At 50.1% G+C, this 11,685-nt stretch overlaps 1 protein-coding gene across 2 annotated transcripts in view; it reads left to right on the top strand.

Moving 5' to 3' along the window:
• Nucleotides 1-877: 877 nt before the first annotated feature.
• The window catches only part of EXT2 (exostosin glycosyltransferase 2), a 159,258-nt gene continuing 148,450 nt past the window's right edge, over nt 878-11,685 (top strand). Inside the window, exons 1-2 of one of the 2 annotated variants that reach the window (XM_062196271.1) lie at nt 878-1,044; nt 2,764-2,883. The gene's annotated coding sequence lies outside the window, so the exon portion shown is untranslated. The remainder of the gene's footprint in view (nt 1,045-2,763; nt 2,884-11,685) is intronic. The other variant, XM_062196270.1, reaches the window with a different exon arrangement.

Below are 11,685 nucleotides of genomic sequence, written 5' to 3'. Positions count from 1 at the left end.
AGCACAGCTGGACCCAGACCGGCTCTGGATGCGGCTGCGGGACCCAAAGTGGAGTCGTTTCATTAATCTCTCAGTAACATCACTCCATATTTTGATTTGATTTGTTAGACCCCACTGTTGTCTTATGATAGGGGTTTTGCTGTGCAGGTATAAAGCTAAATAATACAAATATCACAGAAAGAAAATGAAAATCTCTCCATTTCTGCCCCACAATCAATCCACCCCCAACTTTCAATTGCTTCTTGGATTCCGGCCAGGGGGGAAAAATGCCTGAATATATAAGCATCTGTTTATACATTTTCTCTCTTCTGTTTTTGCACACACATATTTTACCTAAGGCTGATCATACCTGCCCATTGTTTCGGACCATGCTTTCTTGTTTATGTATCTTGGCTATATCTCCCTACAGACATATATCACATTCATTCATAATTACACCCCAGTCGTGTTCCATGATTTACTTTGGTTGTTTCCAGTATTTTGCTATTATTAGAAGTATAGTCCTGTCACGAGTGCCTTTGACAGGCGGGGGTGGGACTATCTACAGGGTAGACTGCTGGGAGGAAGAGTGTGGGTATTTGACAGTTTAATGCATAGTGTCAAGTTGACCTCCAGGAAGGTTGCACGCTCACCAGACTGGTCATGACACGTCTACGACTTTGTGAGTTTTATAAGTGGAGCGTGCAGTCTCCTTGTTTGGGTTTGCAGCTTCTTCCAGTGGGACAGAGGCTACAGGGAGCGGCTCACTGCATTGCCTCTGCTCCGCGCACCTGCCCAGGAGACACCCGCTCCCCCGCAGTCCTGACTCCTCCTGTCCAGCAGGGGGCGAAGGCTCGCCCGCTCTCGCATGCGCAGTGCGCTCCGTGTCAGCCGCCGCCGGGCCCGAGAGCCTGCGCCCTGTTCTAGGCGTGTTCGTGTCGACCTGACCCTGGCCGTGGCTCCCTCCAACCTCGGCGCTGTTCGACCCGGGCAGCCGTGGCCAGCGCCCCGCGGCATGAGCCGGTGACCGAGCACGGGGCCGATCGGGAGGCAGCCGTGGCTGAGGTAAGCGCGGGCGGCGGGGCCGCTCCGCGGAGGCCCGTGGGCTGCGGCAGGCCGCCTCGCCCCGCCGGGGGCCGCTCCAGCCATTACGGCGTTGCCTTGTGCATCCCCCTGGCTTGGCCGGCCCTTGGGTCCCCCCGGGTCCCCCTGCCCCGCTCCCGTGCCCAGCCCCGCAGGACCGCCCCTTCCTGCTGCCACCTCCTTCCCACGAGCTCCCGGGGACGCCGTGGCCCCCGGTGCGGTGCCGGCCGCGGGCGCGTGGGCGTTCGCAGCCACGGCGGGGTCGGAGAGCCTCGCTTGCTGTGACTTCCTGGGGAGCGCTGGTCTGGAGGCGCCCTGACTCACTCACCCGCAGGTGCAGTGTGGATGCACAGAGGTGCTGGGGGAGGAGACCTGCGAGTCCGTGTCCAGGCCCTCGCTGTCCCCTCGCTGTGAGTGCCAGCTCGGCCGTGTTCTGGGTGCACAGTGTGGGACAGGGGGGTGAGCCGTTCCCTTGTGTTAACCCCGTCTGTGCGATCAGAATGACAGCCTGTCATGCGGGGTGGGTATGGCGACGGAGTACCTGAACGCTGACGTTGTGCCAAAAAACAGACCCTGGCACGTCCTCAGTGCTCAGTAAGGGTTATTAGTTTTTTTTTTGTTTTTTTTTTTTTAAGATTTTATTTATTGACAGTGAGAGGAAGAGACAGAGAGAGAGAGGCCTTCCATCCGCTGGTTCACTCCCCAGATGGCCGCGACCGCTCGAGCTGTGCCAATCCGAAGCCAGGAGCCAGGAGCTTCTTCTGGTTTTCCCATGTGGGTTCAGGGGCCCAAGGACTGGGGCCATCCTCCACTGCTTTCCCAGGCCACAGCAGAGAGCTGGATCAGAAGTGGAGCAGCCGGGACTCAAATTGGTGCCCATATGGAAAGCCGGCACTGGAGGCGGCAGCTTTACCCGCTAGGCCACAGTGCCGGCCCCTGTAATATAACTTTAACGATAAAGAATCTTATCAGGGATCCGGTATTTAGCCTGGCAGGTGAGACGCCCAAGGCCCACATCAGAGTGTCTGCCTAAGAGGTGCTGGCTCCAGTAACCGAGTCCCTGCCACCTACGCGAGAAACCCGGGGTGTGTTCCCTGCCCCTGGCTCCCACCTTGACCCAGCCCTGGCTGTCACTGGCATTCGGGGGATGTACTAGCAGGTGGGAGGTCTCTTTTTCTGTCTGTCTTTCCCTATGTCTGTCTGTCTCTCAAATGAAATAAGTAGGGGGCTGACACTGCGGCATAGCAGGTAAAGCCACCACCACCTGCAGTGCCTGCATCCCATATGGGCGCCAGTTCAAGTCCTGGCTGCTCCACTTCTGATCCAGCTCTCTACTGTGGCCTGGGAAAGCAGTAGAAGATGGCCCAAGTCCTTGGTCCCCTGTACCTGCTTGGGAGACCCGGAAGAAGCTCCTGGCTTTGGATCGGCGCAGCTCCAGCCATTTTGGCCAATTGGGGAGTGAGCCAGTGGATGGAAGATCTCTCTTCTCTCTCTCTCTCTCTCTCTCTCTCTCTCTCTCTCTCTCTCTCTATCTCTGCTTCTCCTTCTCTCTCCGTGTGACTCTTTCAAGGAAATAAATCTTAAAAAAAAAAAAGAAGAAGAAAGAAGTAGGTCAATAAATACATAGAAAAACCTTACCAGATGAAGCAGTGAATTATGGATTTCCCTCCGTTTGCTAATACTTGGTTCCTTTGTTTTCAGGAGCGTTGGGTTAAGCTCCAGTGTGGCAGTGGCCCTGGAGTTCAGCTGTGAGGGTGTCTCTGGAAAGGTTGGATACAGTGGACTGAGTGGATTGGATGGACCCCGAAGCACCCAGCGGAGGTTGTGCGGACAAGTTTTGGGCATCAGTAATTCCAGGAACAGAAAGTGCAGCTCACCCTGACAATAGATGGGGATTGAGAGACTTTTCCAGTGACTCAGTGCTCGGCGGCTGGCCGGGTGACACAGTGTTCTTCAGGGACAGGGCTGATGTGTTGCCAGGAGGATGAAGCTCGTAGGGCTGTGTTTGGAAATGCTTTGAGCTATGAGGTATAGAATAAAGTGCTTAGTAGAAGATTCCTTGCAGTCTGTCGTCCTCAGGGGTACGGAGCATCATCTTTGGATGGAGAGATTGTGACTTGTTGCCTTGGAGGGTGGTTCCGGAGGTATCTGTCTGTCTCGGCTTCCCCATGCAAAGCTCTGGGCAGATGGGTTCTGTGTCTGACAGCGATGCTGGAGCGCTCCGAGTCAGGAGCTTTCAGAAGTGGTGCAGTTTAGCGCAGGGTTCTGGAGGTGGGGCGGGGAGAATAATAGCACCCTGGATGTGTTCCTGCTTGGCAGAGGTGGGGCAGGAGGTGTTGGGGAGTGGGAAGGGAAAATCTGGTCTGTGGAAGGGCCTAGCTGATTCCAGCTCAGGGAAGGAGTAAACAGGGGTCACCACCACGTAATAACTCGCTAGTACCTCGGGGGCTGCACGCTGCACCGATGGAACTTGGGGGGAGCCAGTCATTCATCCAACAAACGTTTACGTTGCTATTACGTAAGTCCTAGACCGAGCAGATGGCAACCTCTAACTGTGAGAGCGGTGACAACTAATGGAGGAGACGGACTTGTGGCTAGTTCACTGGTCACCATGTGTTACAACAGAAAAGCTGGACAGCTGAGGAAGACAAAACACTGACCTGGTGAGGGTGGAGTGTGGGCTCTGAGCTGACACCGGGTGTCCCCCGACCAGTAGTGGGGAAAGGAGTTGCCGACCGGTGTCCTCATCTCCCACCCTTCTGAGGGACAAGGCATCTCCATGGGTCTGCAGAGGTACCCCAGGAGCCCTGGCAGCCCCTGTTGCGCAAACAGAAAGAGCTCAATAACCACTCTTTTTTATAAATAATTTTTAGGGGTTGGCACTGTGGTGTAGCAGGTAAGGCTACACCTTCGGTGCTGGTCTTCGGTGCTGGCATCCCATATGGGCACCGGTTTGAGTCCCAGCTGCTTCACTTTGATCCATCTCCCTGCTAATGTTCCTGGAAAGGCAATGGAGGAAGGCTTGGGCTCCTGCACCCACGTGGGAGGCCTGGAGGAAACTCTTGGCTCCTGGCTTCAGATTGGGCCAGCTCTGGCCGTGGCAGCCAACTGGGGAATGAACCAGTGGATGGAAGATCTCACTCTGTCTCTCTGTCTCCGTCTTTCTCTATGTAACTCTGCATTTCAACTAACTAAATAAATTTTTTTTTAAGATTTATTTTATTTTTTGAAAGGCAGACTTACAGAGAAAGGTAGAGACAAAGAGACGTCTTCCATTTGCTGGTTCACTTCCCAAATGGCCGCAACAACCAGTGCTGGGCCAGGATGCAGCCAGGAGCCAGGAGCTTTGTCCATGTGCAGGAGCCCAAGCACATGGGCCATCCTCTGCTGCTTTCCCAGGGGCTTTGGCAGGGGAGTTGGATGCGAAGTGGAGCAGCCGAGACTTGGACCGATGCCTATGTGGGATGTCAACGCTGCAGACCAGGGCTTTGACCCACTGCACAACAGCGCCAGCCTCTAAATAAGTAAATCTTTTAAAAAAATAATTTTTAAAACTTATTTGAAAGGCAAAGAGAGAGAGAGCGTGAGAGTGAGAGCACTTCTATCCTCTGGTTCACTCCCAGATGCCTGAAACACACAGGGCAGGACCGAGCCAGTTCCCCATGTGGGTGATAGGACCCGACTGCTGGAGCCGTCACCAGCATTCCCCTGAGTCTGTTAGCAGGAAGCTGGAGCCAGGAGTTGGAGCAGGAGTTGAACACACGGGTGGCTAACCAGTGTCTTAACCATCAGGCTGGACCCCTGCCCCGATTAGTACACTGTTTACTGGCTTTCCCTGTGGCCTTCTCTTTCCTTGCCCCCTAACCCTGCCCTCTCAGATTACTCCCCAGTAAGTTAACGACTTGCACCCTCATCTTTGTGTCTTCTTTTTTCCCTGTTGGAGGGGGGTGTGGTGGGTGCACTTAAACAGGCCTTGCTTTGATCTAATCAGGCAGGGTTTTCTTGGCTTGAAGTTGAGCATCTTGAATCTGTGAGTAGAAATCTTTCACCATTTTTGGATTTTCATGGCTGCAACAGTGGCCTCTAGCTTCTGAAAAATGAGAGTGAAGAGAACAAATAATGTCAGTATTATTATGAAAATACTTGAGAACCTTTGGAAGGCTTTTGGGTGTACCCCGTGGGATGCCTGGCCTATACCCTGAGAACCACTGTTGTGATGTTTTGGTATTGAGATATCCCCACCTGTGCAGGTGAGCTGGGAGTGTTCCCTCTATTCCTCTGAGTTCTAGAATAGCTTGTGTAACATTGGAATATGTGGATATTTGATTAGACTAGCAACACTTTCTGGGTGTGGAATTTTCTATATAGGGAGATTTTTAAACTTTTTATTCATTTTCTTTAATATTCTAGAACTATTTGCATTTGCTATTTTCTCCTCAAGATTCTTATAGGATTTTTCCATTTCTTCCACATTTTTGAGTGTATTAGCATAAGTTCATTGGTATTATCTTACTTTAGACATGTGCAACTTTACAGTTATGCTACCCTTTTTATTATGTATATTTATTAATTTTTCTCTGTTGTTGAGGTGGATTCGTTCTGAGAGGAGGAGCGTGGTAGGGGCAAGAGGCACAGAGTCACACACAGACCCCCGGAGTCGGGTGAAAGCAGGCCAGAGGCGAGCAGCCCGCAAACTCATTTATTTCAATTGGTATAGCAGCTTAAATAGCCAAGGTAGCCAATCCAGTCAAGGGGTGGTCTGTGCCCTAACCAATCACAGCCTGTTGCCAGGCAGTATCCGAAGCCATCCAATCACAGCCTGTTGCCAGGCAGGCTCTGTAGCCATGTGGTTTCCAAAGCCATCCAATCACAGCCCATTGCCAGTCAGGCTGTGTTGTCATGTGGTTTCCGAAGCCATCCAATCACAGCCTGTTGCCAGGCAGGCTCCGTTGCCAGCAGCCATCTTGGCATGGCCTTATTCCACCACATTTCCCCCTTTTTGTTTATTTTTGAGCAACAGGAGGCATGATTCTTGGCCATACCATTGTTGACCCCATTTCCATGTGGTCTCCGTACGCGGCTGTGCCTATCTTAGGTTGTCCCCCAGGGGATCTTACCTGTCATTGACTAACCAGCACTCAAAACGGGAGACCACAGGAGTGCTTGCTCAGATGGGGTAGGAATGAGGAACAATGGTAATCAGGAATGGCATGACTGCACACAGGCTGTGGGCCGTTCGAGTGGCTGACCAGAGCTAGTGGGGTACAAAACAGTAATGGATGTGGCTATGGGCAGTTCCTCAGGGTAGGATGATAGGGCAGGTGCGTCTGCTAACAAGGCGGGCTCTCAGTCTTGTTCAGCTGGTTCTGGTTGGCTGTCAGTTGCAGGCTTGATGTTTCTGGGTGGTACCCAAATGGGCTGTCCCGCATTCTCTGGAAAGACACAAGCATGTCCTCGACCCTTGGTTAGCAGAGGGTGTTTCCCTTCCATTCTCCTGTCAGGGGGTCTTTCCACCTAACCATAGAGGCTGGGGGCTGGGATGGAAAGGATCCCCAGTGTTTAGAAGCTGGGATGATCCCTTGGGAATCAAAAGTAAGAAAATTGATAGTGAAAAGGACCTCAGTCAAAGCAAGCTGTGGGTCTGGGGGCATATGATTATTTTTCTGTCTTTGTAAGGGATCTTTAATCGTCCTATGAGTTCTTTCAATGATGGCCTGCCCCTGTGGGTTGTGTGGGATACCTGTGGCAGACTGTGTGTTCCAGGACCTCAGGAAGGAATTAAATTCCTGGGATGTATACACTGGCCCGTTATCAGTCTTTATGGTCCAGGGGACACCAAGGACCAGCATGGCTAACTTAACTGCCTTTATCACATTACTAGCCTTTTCTCCGGATTGGGCTGTTGCAAATACAGCCTTTGAATAACTACCTACCACCACATGGACAAACTTATGTTTACCAAAGGAGTTAATGTGGGTGACGTCCACTTACCAGAGCTTATTAGGAGCAAGGCCTCGCGGGTTCACTCCTGCTTGTTGTAGTGGGCCTACCTGGGCGAGGGGTGCACAATTCTTGCAAGAGTGCACTAGGTGTTTGCATTGGCTCATTGTTAGCTCCAGGAAAAGTGATTTTATGCTGCTTGCTGACATATGAAATTTTTGGTGTAGAATACGGGCTTGTTCTAGGTGTCCAATGGAAGCCGTGCTGCAGGAGATAAGATGATCAACCTTTTTGTTTCCTTGGAAAATAAAGCCAGGTAACCCAGTATGTGATCTTACATGTGAGATATACCATGGGTGTTTTCTGTTCTCAGTTAGCTCTTTAAGTGTTGTGAACATCTGGTCAATTGGCTTATAGGTTGGGTTAAAGACTGCAAAGGGATCGTCTTTGCTACCTGTACTGAGTATTTGCTGTCTGAAAATATATTTACTGGTCCATCTTGGCTAAGGAGTAGAACCTTGACTATTGCCCTTATTTCTCCCAACTGTACTGATCCCCCGTGGGGTTCTACATGGATCTTATCTTTTTCTGTGGAGGATTTGATCTTGGTCTTGCAATCTTTTGCCCAATGAAAGCCTTTTTTACATCTGGGACACAGCATTTTGGGCTTGCCCCATCTGTCAACATTTGGGCATTTTGCCATAAGTGTCCCGTTTCCTGGCATCCCCAAGAAACTGGAGGGTCATTAGACTTCCTTGTGTTCTGTTTGCTAATGGCTGCAGTTAGGGCTTGTATGGGTATGTCAGCAGGGTATACCTCCTTTGTGGCTCGTATCCATGTAGAAATGTCTTCATTATGGACTGGGGCGACTACAGCTTCTGCCTCTTTGGTAGCACCTTCACAAGCTAGTTGTTTCACCAGATTGTCTTAATCAGGGCCAAGCAGCAATCTTTTCTCTACTGCCTCCAAGACTCTGGCAAGGAAATCGGGGAACCATTCGCCTGGGCCTTGAACTAGGCTTCTAAAGAGCTGACTGTAATTAGGAGGATTTGTATTTTTTAAGGCTCTAAGTGTCAAATCGCTGACCTGATCAAAATAGGCAACTACTCTGACACAGGGTGTTCCTGAGGATATGTGTAGGTGCCGCGGCCTGTAAGCACATCAAAGGTCACTGCAGTTCCATAGGCAGCATTATTCCTCGCCACGGTTTCAGCCTCTTCCTCCTAGGAGGCTTTCCACTGTAAGAACTGTGGTCTCGACAAACATGCTTCGAGCAGTGTAACCCAGTCAAAATGAGTTTGAAGGTTCGCTGCCCATGGTGTGAGCACCTGTTCAAAGTAGGGAGAGTCGGGGCCTGACTCTTGAGAAGCCTTTTTTAGCATAGTAAGGTCATTTACGGGCGTTGGAATCCAGGACCTGAATTCTGCATCTGCTCCTACATTAACGGCAAACATATGGGTGGGATGGGGTCTAGCAGCTGCCCTGAGAGCCTGGGGGGACCTCACCAAGTCCGACACGCTGTCTCTCAGTCACATTGGTGCGCCAGATGTTGAGGTTGATTCGTTCTGAGAGGAGGAGCGTGGTAGGGGCAAGAGGCACAGAGTCACCACACAGACCCTGGGAGTTGGGTGAAAGTGGGCCAGAGGCGAGCAGCCCGCAGACTCATTTATTTCCGTTGGTACAGCAGCTTAAATAGCCAAGGCAGCCAATCCAGTCAAGGGCGGTTTATGACCTAACTAATCACAGCCTGTTGCCAGGCAGTATCCGAAGCCATCCAATCACAGCCTGTTGCCAGGCAGGCTCCATTGCAAGCAGCCATCTTGGCATGGCCTCCTCATTCCACCACGTTTTGTATCTTAAGGATAAATTCATTGTAATAATTAACAATTTTTTCATAAACACAAACTGTAACCAAAAGAAAACATTTATAGCACATATAATCAATAAGGACTGGCAACCAGAATTATTAAAATGTCAATTTATTTTATTTTATTTGTCAAAAGATTTACTTATTTATTTGAAAGGCAGAGTTAGAGGCAGAGAGAGAGAGAGAGAGAGAGAGAGAGGTCTTCCATCCGTTAGTTCACTCCCTAGATGGCTGCAACAGCCAGAGCTGGGCTGATCTGATGCCAGGAGCCAGGTGCTTCTTCCAGGTCTCCCTGGAGGGTGCAGGGGCCCTAGCACTTGGGCCATCTTCTACTGCTTTCCCAGGCCATAGCAGAGAGCTGGATTGGAAGTAGAGCATCCAGGACTTGAATCGGCACCCATATGGGATGCCAGCACTGCAGACCAGGCTTTAATCCTCTGTGCCACGGTCAATTTTATTTTTAAGAAATGCTAAGTTCGGGGCTGGTGCTGTGGTGCAGCAGGTTAACGCCCTGGCCTAAATCACCGGCATCCCATATGGGCACCGGTTCAAGACCTGGCTGCTCCTCTTCCAATCCAGCTCTCTGCTATGGCCTGGGAAGGCAGAGGAGGATAGCTCAAGTCCTTGGGTCCCAGCACCCACATGGGAGACCCAGAGGAAGTTCCTGGCTCTTGGCTTCGGATCGGCGCAGCTCCAGCTGTTGCGGCCAATTGTGGAGTGAACCAGCGGATGGTTGACCTCTCTCTCTCTGCCTCTCCTCTCTCTGTGTAACTCTTTCAAATAAATAAATAAATCTTAAAAAGAAAAAGAAATGCCAAGTTCTACACAATGTAATATTATTCAGCTATAGAAAAGAACAGAATTCTACCATTTGCAGCAAAATAGACACAACTGGAGTTCATCATGTTTGGGATAAGCTGAACCCAGATAGACTAATACTGCATGTTCTCCCTTATATGTGGGAGCTAAAATTCAAAAACAAAAAAAAAAAAAAAAAAAGAAAGAAAAAAGTAAGAAATATCTTGTGCGTCAGTATTGCTGTAACTATAGTTTTGTAAAACTTTGTTTTATACCTTTGTGAAGCCAGTGGTTAAGATTGTTATACTACTGTAGTTCTAATGAACTGTGATTACTTTAAAAGTTACTGTATATGGGTGAAATGGTCATTTTTTCATTCAATCATTGTGTATGGCTGTTGTCGATATTCCCACTAAACTAGGAGGATCTTATTGCTTTTTACTTGTTAAACTTCTTGTTTGGCAAAATATTAAGCCTTTTTACTGTAATGTAAATTTGAAATATGTTATCTTGAAAACAAAGACATAAAGAGGCCAGCGCCGCAGCTCAATAGGCTAATCCTCTGTCTTGCGGCACCGGCACACCGGGTTCTAGTCCCAGTCGGGGTGCCGGATTCTGTCCCGGTTGCCCCTCTTCCAGGCCAGCTCTCTGCTGTGGCCAGGGAGTGCAGTGGAGGATGGCCCAGGTGCTTGGGCCCTGCACCCCATGGGAGACCAGGAGAAGCACCTGGCTCCTGCCTTCGAATCAGCGCGGTGCACCGGCCGCAGCGAGCCGGCCGTGGCGGCCATTGGAGGGTGAACCAACAGCAAAGGAAGACCTTTCTCTCTCTCTCACTGTCCACTCTGCCTGTAAAAAAAAAAAAAAAAAGACATAAAGAAAGGAATGTGGAAGAGAGAGAGGAATACTATCTACAAAGCTCATTGAATATGTTAAAAACTATTGAAAATTTTAAAAGACAAACCAAAAAACGCCAAATTTTAGCCTTGTAGATAGTTTGTTTTATTTATTTGTTTTTAAAGTTTTATTTATTTGAAAGGTGCAGGGTGGGGAGGGGGGAGAAAGAAAAAGAGATCTTTCATCCACTGATTTAATTCCCACAACACCTGGGACTCGGCCAGGCTGAAGCCAAGAGCCATGAACTCCATCTGGGTCTCCCATGTGGGTGGCGGGGACCAAGGATTTGAGCCTGCTGCTCCCCAGGGTATACATTAGCAGGAAGCTGGAATTGGAAGCTGAGTGGGACTCAAATCCAGGCACTCTGGTATGGGATGGGATGTCCCACGCATCATCTTGAGTGCTTGTTCTGAACGCCTGCCCCAGGAATCTGAATTTTAGCAGAGTCCCTATGGTCACAAACATACATTACCCTTGTATGTTCGGGAGTCACATGTCAGTCTGTGAGTTGACCTGGGTGGGAAGTGGTGTGCAGTTCCTTACATGCATTTGTCCCCAGATCTGTCAGTGAGCCCCAGGGGTACACCCAGAGTGGCAAGGAAGCCATCCATGCCACAAGGTGGGCCTATGGGAGGGCGGGGGGGACAGAGGGCGTGGGGACACACTGGGAACATGTGGTGATCATTAGAAGTTGTGTCATGGAATCAGCATATATTGAGTGGCTGATGCACGTATCCCAAGGGTATATCATCTCTAAGCTTGAACTGTATGAATTTCCATTCGTTAGTCTGTGGCAAGCAAACTCCCTGATGTGTTCCAGTTCATGGTCTTAGAGAATTGAAATCGCTCATGACTGTGCAGCACATTTAACACAGAAGGCTGAGAGCAATGACAACATTCAAGCCTTGGCCATGCTCGGCGAGCTGGGCAAGAAGCAGCGGCATTGTGTGCGTAGTGATGGAGGGGCTCCTTACGTCCAAGGTGAACGTGATGGTTAAAGCCCGAGATGGACTCTGAGCTTTTTATTTACCCCCCTCTCTATGGATAGCATTTCTGAAAGATCAGCAGTAGATTGAGGCTTTGACACTGGAATGCCTCAGTAGCTTGGAGTCGTGTGGCAGGCT

This window comes from Lepus europaeus, chromosome 7 (assembly GCF_033115175.1).
Source record: "Lepus europaeus isolate LE1 chromosome 7, mLepTim1.pri, whole genome shotgun sequence".
In the NCBI taxonomy this organism is placed as follows: Eukaryota; Metazoa; Chordata; class Mammalia; order Lagomorpha; family Leporidae; genus Lepus; species Lepus europaeus.
This window is presented reverse-complemented; position numbering and strand designations above follow the sequence as displayed.